The sequence below is a fragment of the Eubalaena glacialis genome, chromosome 7 (assembly GCF_028564815.1).
Source record: "Eubalaena glacialis isolate mEubGla1 chromosome 7, mEubGla1.1.hap2.+ XY, whole genome shotgun sequence".
NCBI classification, from domain to species: domain Eukaryota; kingdom Metazoa; phylum Chordata; class Mammalia; order Artiodactyla; family Balaenidae; genus Eubalaena; species Eubalaena glacialis.
This window is the reverse complement of record NC_083722.1, coordinates 20,429,373-20,447,332: the sequence shown is the minus strand read 5'-3', so window position 1 is coordinate 20,447,332 and position 17,960 is coordinate 20,429,373. Positions and strand designations below refer to the sequence as shown.

Genomic DNA, 17,960 nt, shown 5'->3' with positions numbered 1-17,960 from the left:
AACCTTAGATCCTAGATTCAAAAAAAAACTATAGATAAAGATGTTTGGGGTTTATTCCCAAACTCATTATTAAACATGAAGTTTAATCCAAACAATAGGAGAAATTTTTTTTCAAGCTTTTGGTGGAATTAATTATCTGAAAATGTTGTGATTTACCTACTTTTAATTTTCCACTTACCTTTCCAATCCAACAAAATCTCTTTCCTTCAGGGCAGGGTTAGTGGACCAAATCTGACTCTCTGAAGCAGTCTATCTATTTTTATAAATAAAGTTTTATTGCAAAAAGCTATATGCATCTATTTATCTGTTGTCCATAGCTTTTTTCATACTACAGAGGCAGAGTTGAGGACTTGCCACAGAGAACTGACCTGCAAGCCTAAAATATTTGCTATCTGGCCCTCTATAGGAAAAGTTTGCTGACCCTGCTTTACGGCATCATGTAATACTTAATATCCAATAAAATGTGTCATTTAAAATAGCTGGAAGGTTACTGAGTTAAAGTTATTTACAAGTTAATTGAATATGCTATTTACTTCTGGCCACTATGGTTTTATTATATCCTCAAAATTGAAATCTACCAAAGACATGCCTCGGAAAAAAAAAAAAAAACAGAAGCCTAATGATAAGGAAATTTTTTTTCTTGCCACCTAACTTATGCCATGGTTTTCTTAAAGCCTTTGAGAGCCCATAGAGAGCAGAATAAATTTCATAGAGGTAAGAAGACGAAAGGAAAAACTGCATAGAGAAGTTAAGAAGCAATTTAAGGCTATACCAATTGAAGCAGGGACAAGGCACACAACACCTTCGTCTCCGCACAGATAGAGCAAATGTGGCATTGCAGAGAAAGAGGTGTGAGTAATGTTAAAGAAAAAATTTTTAAATGGTAGAGAAAATAAGGGAGTGTTTTGTTTGGATACGTTGGCTTATCCAGACTAAAAGGCTATCACAGCAAAGTGCCTTTTGGGGAATGTGCAATCCTAGCCATACACAAGGAACTCTCAGTGAAGACAGTGTGAAGAGAACACACGCATTTCACCCTGACCTGTATCCATTACACCAGAAGGTTCACTCCACCCAGCTTTCTGTAACTGGAAAGCAGCAAATTCCCGGAAGCACCTTGAGCCTCAAAGCCTGCCTACTCATCCTCAGCGCAAACAGCTCTCCTGCCAGCTGGGAGGTCTCACCTTCCTTTGAAAGAACCTTGTTTATTCCTACCAAGTCTACCCTCATCCCTCTTCCATCCATCCAAATGCCACCTATCCTTCATGGTCCCATTCAAAATCCCAACCAGTGCACCTGTACCAGTCAGAGGGACCCACTCACAAAGACGAGAGTGTGAAGGTTGCTCCCGGAGTTGTACAACACGGTGGCCCCAATCCCAGCCCCTCCATAAAGTCTCTCCCATCCACATCACAGCAGGCTGATAGTCCCTCTCTCTTTCCTAAAACTATACATGTGTCTCGTGCCCTCACTGGGCTCGCATTAGGTATTTTTTCCATACATAAGTCAGTAGTGACACTAATAACAAATAGCCCTCAGTGAGTCAGGCGTCGTGCTAAATGCTCTGTGTGCGTCATCTTATTTAATTCTCAAAATAATCCTATGAGTAGGCATTATCACCATTTTCCAGTTTTACAGGTGAGGAAGCTAAGACAAAAATGGTGAATTTGCTGGAGACCACACAGCTAGAAAGTGGCTGAGCCAGGATTCTGACTGGGGTCTGTGATTCCAAGGCCAATGTCCTTAAATGATACTCTAACTCTCACCCAGAAGGTAGTCAATGAAACTTGCTTCGTGGACCAAAACTCTAGTTCAACCCCTAGCTACCCTTTGGTCTTTCCACTTCTTGCTTAGAACAGCCCACAGAGTGGGAGAGCTTTGAGGCAGACAGATCTCCTAGTGCTCTACCATCCCACACAGAGAGACTACAAGACTCCATTGGGATGGTACAAAATACCGAATATCCCTACTTTTCACTCCTATGGGCAAGCATATCACACAAAGAGTTTACAATTACTTTCCATGCTTCTTTTGAACAGCCAGGCCATGCATGGCTTTATCTTTGATGACTGAGCTCCTCATCAGACTACACACCCTCAAAAATAAACACAGTTACAGGAGAGGAGGTCTGTTCCAGTCTACTCTACGGGTAGCAAAATGACTCTTACGGAACCTTGGAGCTGTGGTCAAAATGAAGACTCTCCTCTCCTTTACCAGTGAGATGAGGGATTAAATAAAACGCAGGCATCCAGCTCCCCATTCTGAAATGAAAATTCCATACTTAGAAAAGCATTAAGAAGGTCCCCTATCGAGCTGGTTTCAAGTGTTTAATTATATGCATCATGTAATTATATGCATACATACTTTGTCACTGTTTTCTACTGAGGTTGGCAGGGAGAGAGAAACTCGGCATTGGATTCTTAGTTTAATGGGCTTGTTTTTCTGCTTACTATAACAGCTTGCTGGGAGAGTCTGATAAGCTTTAAAAGAGGTGGCAAGGAAGACCAGCTCCCTGTGGACGCTACCCATATGGAAACAGGCCAAGACTGGAAACACCTTTAGGAAGACGGGTTTCCAAGGTAAGCGACATCCTTCATAGATGGATGAAACCTTGACTGCAACTCTCCTATTTTCCAATAAGATTTTGAGCTTTAAAAACAAGTGGATGGGGGGGCGGCGGGGGGGGGCGGAGCCACAGCTGCTTAATCTGAAAGCACCTTTTAGTTTCCTTGCAAAAGTTTCCAAGTCAAGGAAGGGGAAGAATAAACACTTACCATACAAAGCAGGCCCTTGAGAGGCAGCAGTACCCCAGGGTAGGGTCCCACCTGAAGAAAGTGCTCCCAGTGAAAGAAGCTACTATGAACCTAAGGCCCTTAAGGGTGAGAAGTCAGAAGCTTATTTGGGAATTTGCCACCTTGAAGCGCAGCAAGTGAGGAAGTAGTGAGAGGTGGCAGATGGGATGGGGTGAGGGTAGAAGCTACACCCAGACAGCTGTGGTGTTAATAAAACCGCAGCAGCCGAGCAGCATGGAAACAGGAGTCTTAAGCATCTGAGTAACTGAGAAGCAGCTGTGGTAATTTCTGAAATAACTTGAAAAAAAAAAAAATCAAAATACAGCATTACATTCAACTGTTAGGTAGACTGCAAGTATGAGCCATGGGTTGAGAATAAAACTAAAACCCAAGATACTGAGCGTTGCTCTAATGGTATCTACGCCCGGGGCCAGGCTTACGGGTAAAACCAGCTTATAGTGAGCTCCCCCATCTGGGACGTACAAGAAGCGTTCCCTAGAACAGGGTCCACCCAGTATTTAAATCCAGCCTTTAACGAAGGCCCTGTATGGACACCAGACTTAGTCATTTGAGCCTAAGAAGAGACTCCTAAAAATTCAGATAAACTTGACTACTTGCACTCACCCATTAGAGCAAAGATAGAAAGAATGTGTAATACAATCATGTAAAGGTTTTTAAAACTCAGCCAGAATGATTGGCAAATAGGACCATGTGAAATTTTTCTTGCTAAAATGGCAAAAAACCAAAACCCTCCTAAAAGAACGCTTCATTATAATTCCTTACTGTAAATCAATAACTGTACCATTCTAAATGACATATTGGTCCATACAAGCATTTTGGCTGATTCAAAATTTGGATCGAGAAACATGAGCCTAGGACAAGGGACAGTGATATACATATGTGAAGTAAGGTTGCAGACATGCAGAAGTCTCATTAATTCCACATCTAGACATTTGGGCCATTTCTGAAGGGCGGGCAGAGAGAGGTCTTAAGAGTAAAGACTGCCCAATTCACACACTTCAGTGGGAAGACTCACAGATTATCAGACAGTTCTTGTGTTGTTGGTTATGTCAAGTCATTTTGCACTGGGTGTTCTGTGAGATTCTCAAGTCATGTCTGTTTTGTCTCCCCAAACTGACTGCCCACCTTCAGTTTCATTGGAAAAAAACCTTGATCTGTATGCAGCTGGTGCTTATTAGGAGGTGTTACCTGTCTGCTCAAGGAGCTCAAAGAGTGATGTAGTAAGCTCATTTAATGCAAATGGCTTTATAATTCTGTCTCAACCGTCTTTCTGCAGCCGCCTACTTTTTCTAGGGCAGGGTAATGGAAATGATTTCAAGAAACGGGAAAAGTGTGATTTAAGTAACTCAACTGAGCTTATTTCCCTTGGGAAAAGGACAGCTAGCTGACTAGGCTCAGAAATTAATTAAGTGGTGTCTGACCTCTATTAGTTATTTAAATTTAGCAATAACTTTGCTAACAAAAAGAAGGTGTTCCAGTCAGCTCGAATGAACATCAGGATTGTTTGCTTTCAGCATACTGAATGACTGAACTCGCTGCACTTCCCTCACAGCTGTACACAGAATTTTCTTTAACGTTCAGCTGACATAGAAAAGTCAGAATCCAGTACATGAAAGGTGGTTTGGGGGTGTCTGTGGATAATGAAGGAAAGTGTGAGTTGTTTGGGAGCCAAGTGTTCACACGTGGCTCATTCAAAATAATGAATTACTTTCTTGCTGCCTTAACATTCTCCCTTAACTCTTCCCTCTCCAAGCTTTCTCCTCCTGGCATTTTTTTTCTTTAATTGAAGTATAGTTGACGCACAGTATTATATTAGTTTCAGGTGCACAACATTCAATATTTTTATAGATTATACTTCATACAAAGTTATTATAAAATATTGACTATGCTCCCTGTGCTGTACATTACATCCTTGTAACTTATTTATTTTATACCTCTTAATCCCCTTCCCCTATCTTGCCCCTCTCCCCACGCTTCTCCCCTCTGGTAACCACTAGTTTTGTACCAGTGAGTCTGTTTCTGTTTTGTTTTTTAGATTTCACATATAAGTGAAAACATACAGTATTTGTCTTTCTCTATCTGACTTACTTCACTTAGTATGGTAATCTCTAGGTCCATCCATGTTGCTGCAAATGGCATTATTTCAGTCTTTTTTATGGCTGAGTAATATTCCATTACTACATCTTCTTTATCCATTCATCTGTTAGATGGGCACTTAAGTTGCTTCCATATCTTGGCAATTGTCAGTAATGCTGCTATGAACGTTGGGGTGCATGTGTCTTTTCGAATTAGTGTTTCTGTTTGCTCCAGGCATTCTTAACTCACATAGGGCCAAGTAACAGGAAGCACCCACACAGCCACACCACAGAGAGCTGGAAGTCCTGCAGGCACCGGTGGGAGAGGGGGTACTAGCTCTCCCTCAGGAGGCCTTTTCCAGCTACAGCACCCCTCCTTCCTGCTCCTCAGCTGCTGTCCCCAAACCACTCAAGCAGTCCCAGGGAAACCACACCTTCATCCAGCCCGGAAGCTTCCAATTCCACCCCACCCTACAATGCTGTTGTATAGACAACACTGTATTTTTTCAACCAGAGCATGTATTACATAAAGTATCCCTAGAGCAATACTTAATGTCTTTTTTAGTGCGTTCTTTGCACTAACAAACCCAGCCCCCAAAGAAAAATGTAAACCAATAGTTTACTTCCATCATGGATTCTCCTTTCACCCAGAAAGCAAATGCTCTACAGCACTGGACCACACCCCCCCAGATCAAAACAGTGACACAAGCTCCCAGAATGTATGAGGGAAACCAATTTACACAGTAGCAGCCAACATGTGCGAATACTTTCATTGCAAAATTGAAGAGCGTAGCTCACCAAATACATGTTAGAATGCTAATGTGAGTAATTACACAGGTGGTGATGCAAACACTGAAGTCATGCTTCAACTTGGCAGAAGGGTAAATATTTCTAGGCTAGTTTGCAAGGTTCAATTATCTAGATTGGCTGGTTAATTTCCTTTACATCTGCAAGAGTTCCCCCAAAGTCGGTCATTTTCCAACAGAAAAGTCACGGCTGGGAACATTTTCTGCACAGGCAAGAAAAGTATACACTTGTAGTAAACTGACTCAACATTTTTAAATGAGCATCTTTACCAGGAGCTGACCTGTGCAGACATGATTATTCTATTGTGTCCTACAACTTAATTCAAACAAATCTTTACTCTTGAAAACATTTATTTGAATAATATCCATTATCTAATATGTGCGAGGCACTATTCTAAGATGCTGGGGATACAGCAATGAATGAAATAGGCAAAAATTCCTGCCTTTTGGAGGCTCATGTTCTACCGGGGGAAAACAATACAGTCACGTAAATAAGACACAGGGCATGTTAGATGGTAATCAAAGTGTGATGGAGAAAAATAAAGCAAGTAAGGAGAATGGGGTGGGGGCGTTATAACTTTAAATATCAGGGAAGACTACAGGGAAAAGGTAACATTGTTCAGAGACTTGAAGAAGGTTGAGGGAAGGAGCCAAGCCAGGTGGAATCCTGGAAAAGAGCTTTCCAGGCAGAGGGAGCAGCTAGTTCAAAGACCCTGAAAGAGGAGCGAGCCTGCTGGGTTCAGTGATCAACAAAAATCTAGATTTGGCTAACTGTTCCATAATCTTGTTAAAGACTGTATCCCACATAGAGATTTCAAAAGGCTTCATTGTTTACAGTTCTGGAGTTTTCTCTTAAATATATATAGCCTTTGACATGACTGTGATTCATAGAAATGTATGTGTTTTGCTTTCCCCCAACCCTGCATGCACTGACAGCTTCTTGTTTGCAGTGAGTTAAGTCCCAAGGGCCCTAGGAGTATGTTTAGCACCACAGCAACCAAAGCTAGTAGTACAGCACTCAGATATGCTGTAAGTCAAAGACGCCTATATATGGATCCAAGGAAAGGCGTGCAGGAATCTCCACCTTTATCCCCTAACACCACAACATCCTCCTCATTTGTGCTCCGGTGTCAAGGTAGTGAGAGGTCAGCCAAAAAATCTCCAAAAATGGTAATAAGCTCAAAGCAGAGCTGGAGGGGAAAAAATACCCATCTCTGCACTTCCAAAATAATAATGTGATCCAATTTGCTTTCTTAAAAGTTACAATTTTTTAAAAAAGAAAAAAGCCAAGAACTCTAATTTTGAATACAGGGGAAGGAAAAGGAGAACTGAGTATGTAAAAGAACAGCATGTGAATCCCCAGAGTCCAGAGTAAGGTCAAGGGCGGAGTGAGAGGAGCCAGACTAAGAGTCAGGCACACCTGGGCCCCTCTGTGCTCCACTAGCTGTGTGGCCTTGGCTGTGCCACTTTACCTTTTCGAGGCTTCGCTTCCTCATCTGGGGGAGAGGATTCATAATCCCTGCGGTGCTAGATGGTTGCAAAGACTGGAAGCAGTGGATTAAAAGGCGACAGCATGTAGAAAGGCCAATCGCCAAAGGTTATTATTGTGTGATTCTATTTATAGAGCATGAGTGAAACGACAAAATTACAGAGGAGGACAACAGATTGAGTGGTTGTCGGGGCTGAGGGCAGGAGATAGAGAGAAAGTTGGCTATGATTATAAAAGGGGGCCACGAGGGGTCCTTGGAATGGAGCTGCTCGGTATCTTGACTATGGTGGTCACATGAATTGTCACACATGATAAAACTACATAGAACACACACACACACACACACACACACAAGTGCATGTAAACCCTTGGAAACCTAAATAAGATTGATGATTGTATCAATGTTAATTTCTGGATTGTGAAGCTGTAACATGGTTATGCAACATGTTACCACTTGAGGAAATGGATGCAAGGGATACAGGGTCTCTATCCTTTCTTACAACTACATATGAATCTATAATTATCTCAAATAAGTGTTTCAAAAAAGAAAAATCTTATCACCTTAAAAAAAAAGTGGCTGGCATGTCATGAACACTCCCTAAGTGGCATATTGGGCAAGTTATCTGTCACCTATAAACCAGAACTGCAAGTTCCTACTTCTGGCTTTAGATTCCAGAAGAAACGCTGAGCACCATCCCTGAGTGAGCACGCTATGTAAGGGTTCATGCCACAGAGGTTATCACCACCACCATCTTTGGACCCCAGCCCTCCAAAACCTCACCAATATCCAAGTGAAATACACACACTCTTTATATAACCAACGGAGAAACTTACTGACAGGAATCCATTTACCACACTATTTAAAGAAACTTTTTTCTGTCTCTGAGTAATAAACACATACACACTAATAAAAAAGAGCTCTCTAAAAAGAGAGAGAAAACGTACTTTCATGGTCCAGAGCAGCATTTTCCAAACTATTCTCCAACCAAGGAACACTAGTCCCCCTCAGGGACTAATAATTCAATAATGATAATACAAAATTTTAAAATCAAGTAAATCAAGTAAATTTGGGAAATACTGCATACATTTTCCCCCTCTGAGAGCTCTAGTGGGGGCGAGGGGCAGAAATCCTCTTCATTTAACTCAGCTTTTTCCAAATTTACTTGTTCACAAAACCATTTTATTATACCTACTGGCATCCTGAGAAATACTCCCAAGGTCTAGAAATTTAAAAATCATTCTACATCGGTCAGCTACTCACTACCAAATTTCTTCACCCTCTATGTACTTTAGAAGAGAAATGGATGGTTTTTCTATAGCTAGTGCAGTAGTTTTAACTGCATGCAATTGGTCATCAATAAACGTTTGCTGAATTAGATTCAATGCAAGTACAATTTCCAGGATGACAACTTTAGGCATAGGAGAAGCAGCATTTCCTCATGTTGTTGTTGTTTTTTGTTTTTTTAAGTCTCAGTTGAGAAAACAAAAGTGCTCCTTTCTAGAAGTTTCTGAACGTTTCTCAGAAACTTGTCTCCTCCTGAGTGGCAGCTACTCACAACTAAAACAGCAGTTTACCACATGGTATGATTATAAGGAATAAGCTCAAGACTAAAAAAATCTGTACTCAAAACTCTAGGTCCTGAAATTCGATTAGCAGGATATAGGACCTTGCATACCAAAAATAAGGAGAAAAGCTGTAACTTCAATTATTCCTGGGAGAGGGAACGAGTTAAATTTGTCATTTCATGAAGGTGACTTTAGCTTAAATGAATTTCGAATGTCAGAGAGTTTTCTGAGATCAGGCTTGGATGAGGGCAAGAGAAAGGTGAAGACCCTGAATCCTACGGACCGGCAGAAGAAGAAAGAGGAAAGGGAGGCAGACAGTATCAAAAACAAGCTCCATTTAATTCACAGGTCCCTCAAGGCCAGAGACACTGGTTTACAGTGACACATTTCCATTTATAGAAATAACCCATACTCAACTTGAAGAACCATAAACCAACTGGAAAATTAAAAGGAATTAATCAGAACAATTTTAAAAGAATGAAATTAATCAGAAGAATGAATAAGAAACAAACATTCAGGCTCTTTAAAAAATACACAAAGCACTTGAGGAATATGCACTTGGAAATTAACTCAATTATACACATCTTCTATGTAAAGATTTGGAAAAGAAGAACTTATCATGAACCCCTGATGTACTGGAAAAATGTCTCAATCACCAAAGGATAATAAAGTGAACTCACTGAGCATTCCACTCCAAGGCACACTCATACACTTTAGGAACATTTCCAACATGTCTGAAAACAAAATGGGTTTCAGATAAACCATCAATTTAACCGGGAGAACCTAGCTTCACAAGCATTTCTGGTCTTCAAGGCTGCTGTGGAGAACTGAGCAATGGTTTAGACATTCCAAAACAGTGAATAATCCCCACATCACAGGAATACGGCTATCACACAACATCCATTTCTCAGTATGCATAAGGCCAGGTCTAATCGTTCCAGTTCAAATGAACTAAGATGTCAACTGACAGATGTCAATCTGGCCCTCCACTCTGCCTTCTCTGTGGGCCTCCCCTGCAGCATCACAGGACCACATCTCTCCCCTTGGCTACAATAATTTGAGCAGCTTTTGCCTTGGCTGTCTCAGCCTTCTCCTCTTCTTGGCCCAGAAAATATGATGGCGAAAATATTAAGTATTTTGGTTAAAAAAATGTTTTCTGGTAATTGAGCTGAAATTGACACAAGAACAACAACAAAGTATCTATGGTTTAGCAGAGATCCCAATGAGCTTCCAGAACTCCGGGCCCCCACAAACTGAACAAATTGGAGATAAGAAAGTCAACAGAAAATTTCTAAATCTGCCTGCTGACTAACTGAAACGCCCTAATGGTCAATGAAAGTTTTCTTACAAGGACCTCAGGTATCTTTTATACTCTCACTCCTTGCAGCAAGATGTTCTTTCCCGATTTCAAAGGGAGAAAAGTGGTCTGTTTCTTTCCCTCCCCCATTCACGAACACAGGAAATAGTGATTTTCCTAAATTCCTTTTAACACTGATGGAAGGAGGGAAAGCCTAGGTACTCTATCCCTAATCCGGTATTCTATTAATAGAATTTTAAATGCTGTGCAGTTTTTAAAATAATCTAAGTGCGGGCTTCCCTGGTGGTGCAGTGGTTAAGAACCCGTGTGCCAATGCAAGGGACACGGGTTCGAGCCCTGGTCCGGGAAGATCCCACATGCCGCGGAGCAACTAAGCCCGTGCACCACAACTACTGAGCCTGTGCTCTAGAGCCCACAAGCCACAACTACTGAGCCCACGCACCACAACTACTGAAGCCCGCGCGCCTACAGCCCGTGCTCCGCAACAAGAGAAGCCACCCCAATGAGAAGCCCACGCACCGCAACGAAGGGCAGCCCCCGCTCACCGCAACTAGAGAAAGCCCGCGCGCAGCAACAAAGACCCAATGCAACCAAAAATAAATAATAAATTTTTTTAAAAATCATATTAAAATACTGTAAGTGGGAGGACAATGAACAATGACTGTACTGAGGCACTCTGCTCCCCTCACCTCCCCGGGAGGCTGACTCGTATCTTATCTGTAGGCTCCCATTTGGACACTGATGCACCTGCAAAGTGACAGGCCCTGCCTACCTGCAGCAAAAGCACTCCCTTTTATCCTTTAACCTGCCTAAGCTCATTTAGGTCAATAAAGCCAGGTTCAAAAACAAGCTAAGGGCTTCCCTAGTGGCGCAGTGGTTGAGAATCTGCCTGCCAATGCAGGGGACACGGGTTCAAGCCCTGGTCTGGGAAGATCCCACATGCCGCGGAGCAACTAGGTCCGTGAGCCACAACTACTGAGCCTGCGCATCTGGAGCCTGTGCTCCGCAACAAGAGAGGCCGCGATAGTGAGAGGCCCGCGCACTGCGATGAAGAGTGGCCCCCACTTGCCGCAACTAGAGAAAGCCCTCGCACAGAAACGAAGACCCAACACAGCCATAAATAAATAAATAAATAAAATTTAAAAAAAAAAAAAAAGCTAAACTTTTTTCATTAAAAAAAAAAAAGTGCTGGCACTTCCCTGGCACTCCCAATGGAGGGGGCTCCGGTTCAGTCCCCGTTAGGGGGACTAGTAAGATTCCGCATGCCGCACCACGTGACCAAAAAAAAAAAGATTAAAAATTTTTTTAAAAAATTTATTTTAAGTGCTTTTGTTTTTATAAAAGACTAAACCATTCAGCAAGACTTGGCCAAACCTTCCATTTACACAGTGGGAAACACAGTAACAACTGGCCCAAATACCCCTAAGGGAAGAGCCAGACTCAGGGCTTCAGAAATGAGCTAAAGCCTCCAGGTGGGCTTCCTGGTTCCCCCACTGTGCACATCAGGGCACTCACAGGAAATGATTCCCATTGTGATTTCTCTGCTTCCATAGTCAACGGAAGGCAATCCCAGCAACAGGAAAAAAAAAAAAAAAAAAATTAGTATGCCACTGGAGCTCGAAGCCTGCTGGGTCATCAGAGCGCCTCCTCTCCAATTCCAAACACAAACCCACACGCCTGAAACGCTGCACTGAGGAGAGGCTGTGTGCCTGCCTCCAGGTCTTGCTCCGCTGAGTATCTTCACGTTTATCTTGAGCACTGGGCCAGCCTAATGGCTGATGCTTCTGCCTTCCTGGGTCCAGTGGCAAGTCGGCCAGGAGATCCTCCTGGCCAGGCAGAAAGAGCTTCGGTGAGCTAAGGGAAGCCAGCCGTCAGAGCTGTGTGTGTCTGAGAAAGCAGCCTGCCCTGCCACGCAGTTCTGAAATGCCAGCTCATTAAAGGCTTCCAGCAGCAGGACTGAATGGTGTCAGCAAAAATCAGCGAGTCCAAGTCCTTCCGGCTTCCCTTTCTGGCCAGTATGGGAGAGTCTTAGCCCCAGCGGCCTTCACAGACCTCTGCCCAGCAGGAGGGAGCCCTCCCTTTAAGGCACTCAAGAAGCCTTTTCTGTGCACCCTGGCAGAAAAGGACAAACCATGATCCCAATAATTAATGCACACCCAGCAGAGAACAAATCGAACTTAGCATGATTATACATTCACAGTTAGCTTCCCAAACTGGGTGAAACAATCAGTATTCTTGGTCACAACGGCCACATAATAAAACTGCCATCCTAAGAGATTTCTAAGCACAATGCCAGTATACATGAATTGCATGTGACTAACACGATTGCTGTTCAGATCGTTGGACCCTCCTCATGTCATATTTCTTAAATTGCTTATATACTAAGTTCTGTTGTTTTGCTGTACATTTCCTGGCTTTATTTCTCAGAAATGCATGGTACACATTGCCACTGTTTGCTAGGGGACCAGCCTTAAACAATCTATGGCTTTTCATATAAGCAGCTAGAGACTACTGATACCTCCTTCAGAGATACATCACCTCCTTATAATAATGACTCCGTATGACCCAACTATCACTGAGGCATATAGATTGGCTCTGAATGTCCCAACTTTACACAGCCTTTGATATGCTTTACAAATATTGTAATGTTTATAGGTAATGTGTTATTTGATTAATTTCCTAACTTTTACTTCTTTTTATCTCTAGCATGTGCTCTAACCCCCAGAAAATAGAAAACCCTGTATATTTTTTTTACATATCACATTAAAGTAATACCTCTCCTACTTCATATTCCCTCTTTGTTTCTACTGTCTATCTCATCTAACCAGAAATGAAAGTACAAGACAATTACAATGCTTCACCCAGAAATGAAACCCATCTCTCATGTCATGGAAGAAAAATTACAACCAATATGACACTTTCTGCTGATGTTTTTAAGGCAACAGCCAAGACTCAACATAAGTTGTGTTCATAATTTAGTTCAGAAATGGTTGGTCCATGCGTTGAATTGGTCAAGTTTTATTTTAAACCAATATTAATTTTTATTACCAAAAAGTTTTTTTTTTTAAGTGCATGTAAGGCACTGTTGGTTACTCCTTGTATAAACAAAACCAGCGAATAAGACAAGTTGGTCCAAGTTGGGGGGTTAAAAGCTTACAACCCGCTCAATTAACTAACTAGATTCATCCTGCCCTTGCATAAATCATAAAGTGTGTGATTTCAAACTCTGAGATGATCACACCTAGATATCTGAAGCATTCACAACATACCATCAAAGACAATGTGCCCACCACACCACATCAGTCCACCCCTAGGGAGTAAAGTTGAAATTCTTGTGCCTTCATTTCATTCACCAGCTACTTGTTAGAAAGGCACTTCAACTTAAGAAAGTAGTTAGAGCTTCTTATCTCATTAACCACATAATTACAGGTTGTTTACCCTGAGCTGGGAAATTTACCCCCACCCAGGACAGACAGGAAATGACAGCTTCTGAAGCCTTACTAAACATTAATTAGAATAACAAACCATAAATATCTATGTGCTTTCAGACTGTGTTGAGTTTTGTGACACATATTTGTGACTCTGAAATTTCAAGTGCTTTCTCAATTGTATTAAAAAAGAAACAGAACCTGACAACAACCGCCCCAAGAAGGAAATCCCAATTATCTAATTTCATTTCATTTATTCTAGAGGTGAGTCCTCCTGGGGAAACTTCATCTAATAACTGACTTTCCTCAACCCTTACAGGTGGCTACAAAAATAATACAAAAGCCTCTGTTAAGTCTCAGAACACAGCTCCCATCCCACCCTGATAGATAAGCCCACTAAAATTCTCAAGTAAGGCACAAAACCACCTGCAAAAGTAAGAGGTGGAAGAAAAGGCTGCAGTTAAAGGGTCCCCAAAGAGAATTCTGTTTTTCCCACCACTGTTTACTAAAGGCTGCACAAACAGCATCCTTCTAAAAGAAGGTCAGCCGGACAGACCACAGATTGCCAGGGTGCCTGCCTGGTAAACACAACTTAATGACTAATTCATGAATTCAAGAAACCACACAAGAGTCTAACAGCAATAAGGCCAATTAACTCAAAATTAAACAGCACCCAACACCTGTGATTCAGGCCCAGCAAGACAAGGGCATGGCTGCCAGGGGGCATTAAGAACTAGGGGAGCTACCATATGGGATACTGGAGAGGGAGAAGTGCCAGGAAAAACAACCTTGTACATCTTTCCATGCTGGGACCTTGTGCTCAACTCAGAGAATATTTTCAGCTGAGGTATATACTTGCTGCCCCAAACATTCCCTCTCGTTAAACCAAATCTCTGGTTTTTCAAACCCCACCTCTACCTAGATTCCCAGGTAGCAAGTTTGTAAAGACAATACAACAACTTGGGCAAATTCACTGAATGGCTGGCCCAGCAGTCTTACAGGGGGGAAAGTCTGGCCAGAGGAGCATCTTTTCTGGACCTAAAGGCTCAGTAGGAGCATTTCGTAGAAGGGGGACAAGCGGCAGGGCAAGCGGTAAACGAACAAACATATAAAGACACGTCTCACCCTACGTCACTGTGAAGGATACTCAGCAGACAAGATGAAAAAGTTCTGCAGATGTGTTGACTTTTATCTTCATGTTTGTTACCTCTTGGGCATAAGATGGATGCCCTGCCTCTAGGCTCAAGCCCATGTTGAAGGCAGAAGAAGCTGAAAACAGGAAGGGATAGCTCCTGTCTCAGAAAAACAAAACTTTCACAGAAAGCCCCAGTGGACTTTCACTTATATTCAGTTGGCCAGAATGTATCATGTGACTCTCTCTAGGCCAGGGTTTCTCAGCCTCAGCCCTACCAACATTGGGGGCCAGATAACTCTCTCTTGTGGAGGACCAGCCTGTGCATTACAGGATGTTTACCTGCAGCCCTGGCCTCTGCCCACACATGCAGCTAGCACCCCAACCCCAGTTGTGACTATCAAAAATGTCTCCAGACACTGCCAAATGTCCCCCGGAGGGCACATTCACCCCTGGTTGTGAATCACTCTTATGCTAATCACCACTCCATAGGGTAAGATGAACAAGGGAGTGATGAACGGGGCAGTCAGGCAACCAACAGAGCCTGCCGCAAAGGCTCTATACCTATTTCTTAAATGTTTTCAAATGAGCTCACTTACCACCATGCTAAGTAGTTTGGAAAATTGAGGAGAAACATACAAAGTGCCCCCCCACCTTAGAAGTACTAACAATAAAATTTAAAAATCAAGATTAATACACAAGAAATAATCAGCAGGAAAAAATACATTGTAAAGGACTTAAACCATAGAGACAGGGAAGACATCTTTCATTTGGTCCAGATCAGGAGGGATAAAAGTACATAAGAGTGTAGCCTGGAGTCCATAATGAAAGTGTCACTTCAGAGTAGAACTTGCTTTTGAAGACTCGAAATACTTAGACAAGTGGCCGGAGAGAAGGAAAACAATCTAAGCAGAAGTCATAGAGTGAGCATGGCTAAGAGCTCAGGAGCTACTCTTCAACAGGCCTGGGTTCTGACGAGTCAAGCCTGAGAATGGACAAGTCATTTAGCCTCTCTGTGCCTCAGTTTTATCATCTGTATAATGGGGATAATAACAACATCTACCCCCTATGGTTGTTGAGAGGATCAAGTGAGAGTATTTGACAAATAGTAAGCAATCAGTTGTTAGTTTCTATTGTTATTGTACAGCTGTAAGATGATATATTAATTAATATAATAAGAATTCAGAAAGAGAGGCTGCCTATCAGGAATCAGAGGAGTCCCTGTTAGAGAGTAGCTGTGATATTCTAAGCAGGACAACCAGAACCTAGAGTTGGTGGGTAAAGCCAGGCTCCTGATGGCCGTGAGATACTGGCTGAGATCCAGGCGGGACAGCAGAAGGACCACCCCGAAAGCACCATCCATACCTACCAAGAGGTGGTGGCAGGAGGGCTGGAATCTGTGGGTGATTTCTAGTAAACTTCCTGGCCAGCAGCCATGGTCAAGTCAATAATAAGACATATGTTATAAAGGAGTTGTAGGTTACAAAGCATTTCTACATGTACTAGGCTGAGTACTTTGCATGTAACAAGCCCGTCCACACCTAATAGAGAGTTACCCTGCCAAGGAGGAGTTCGATTTATCATTTGAAAAGTTACTGCCAAGCAAAGCCAATCTGGGGAAAGAAGTGAGAGATATAAGACTTGCCTTTATAGCACAAGAGACATGGATTTGAGCCAGAAAATGATTGATTAATGCAGTATATTTCATTGATTTAAGGGAAAATAGATAAGCTTTAAAAAAAAAAATTTTCCAGTCTATGCATTTTTATCTGCGAGCAGGCCACCAATGAGCCTTCGGAGTCCCAAACTCCTATCTTCTGGGTCCTGATTCTTTTATGATCAAAGGAGAAAAGGATTAAAACACACACACACACACACACAACTACCAATTATTCCTGGTACCCTGTTCTTCCATTCAGGGTTTCTCTAGCAGTTAACACCTGCAGATGCTCCCCAGGGTTATACACATTCATCTTCCACTAAGTTTAATAAGTTCCATAAGGCACATAATAATAGTTTGAGGAAGTGGAAAACTTAGCCTTACCTAAAAAAAAGAAAACAACATAAAACTACAAAGTACTCCTGTGTGTGCCTGACAACCACAAAGGGAGAGGACCAGAGGAAGAGCAGGTATGCGCTCTCCACGGCATGGTTTTGGTTACTCCGCCCATCCTCACCTGTCCAGTTATCTGGGATCTTTTATGTAGTAATGTATAGATTGCTTTCTATCGTACCCACGACAGATGCCTCCAGCTTCTGTCAAAATTCAAGGCGTCCAATACTTTCTAGAAAGTATCTGTCATTTAGTCCACTGCTGGGTTTCAATAAATACTGAACCTCAACAACTGAAAAGACTGATCCACTTATAATAAAAACCTTTGCCATGCAAAGAGTGAGTAGAAAAAAAATCCACGTAGAAAGGTTTTCTGGTGGATCTACGATCACATCACAGAAGCAAAAAGGTGCCTTTTTCTGATTTGCGGGGCAGCCTTACTTCTAGCACACAGAAGTGATAAAATGAGACTTTTTTTCATACTACCAGGAATGATAAATTTAAACAAAAATAAATATCATTTACTGTACTAATACTGTGTCCTCAATATTACACTGGACATTTTACATGTATTATTTTCCCCAATTTTCACACAATAGGGTGGATCACCAATGTCCCTATTTTCAGGGCAGGGCTCTGAGGCTCAGGAGGTTAAATAATTGACTCAAGGACATAGTAGAGAAGCTTGAATTCCAACGAGCATCTTTTCTGACTTCCAACAGTGTCACACCACCATACAGCTAAACAAGCAATAGAGCAACTTGGTATCCAACTAAATGCACCAAATACACTACAGTGATCAGTGAAGTACAAACTTTATTAAAGCCAACAGTTACGAAAACAATTTACCATTCCATTCTGTCCACACTTGTTCTTTGAAATTGACTTTACCACAGCCTAGAAAACAGGCTGCTCACCCTTTCTTGCCATCAAATACAGCAGAATCTAGAGCCGCCCCATGCAGTAGAAACATAACATGAGTTATGTCTGTAAGTTTACATTTTCTTGTGGCCACATTTTTTTAAGTAAAAAAAGAGACATGAAATTAACAACTTAATTTAGTTAATCTAATTATCCAAAATAGTAGCATTTAAACATGTAATCAATATAAAAATTATTACTGAGACATTTTACATTCTTTCCTTCATGGTAAGTCTGAAATCTGGTATGTATTTTACACTCACAGTGCAACTCAATTCAGACTAGCGCATTGCAAGTGCTCAGCAGCTCCATATAAATTTGCAGCTACCATATTGGGCCACACAGATATACACCCTTAG

General features: G+C 41.9%; 2 protein-coding genes across 4 annotated transcripts in view; one reads left to right on the top strand and one right to left on the bottom strand.

The window, feature by feature from the left end:
- The window catches only part of LOC133094976 (cytidine monophosphate-N-acetylneuraminic acid hydroxylase), a 272,381-nt gene that overhangs the window by 20,165 nt on the left and 234,256 nt on the right, over window positions 1–17,960 (top strand). Inside the window, exon 2 of the mRNA XM_061195773.1 lies at window positions 2,459–2,579. The gene's annotated coding sequence lies outside the window, so the exon portion shown is untranslated. The remainder of the gene's footprint in view (window positions 1–2,458; window positions 2,580–17,960) is intronic.
- Window positions 1–17,960, bottom strand: part of CARMIL1 (capping protein regulator and myosin 1 linker 1) — a 325,537-nt gene that overhangs the window by 242,321 nt on the left and 65,256 nt on the right. The window lies entirely within an intron of this gene.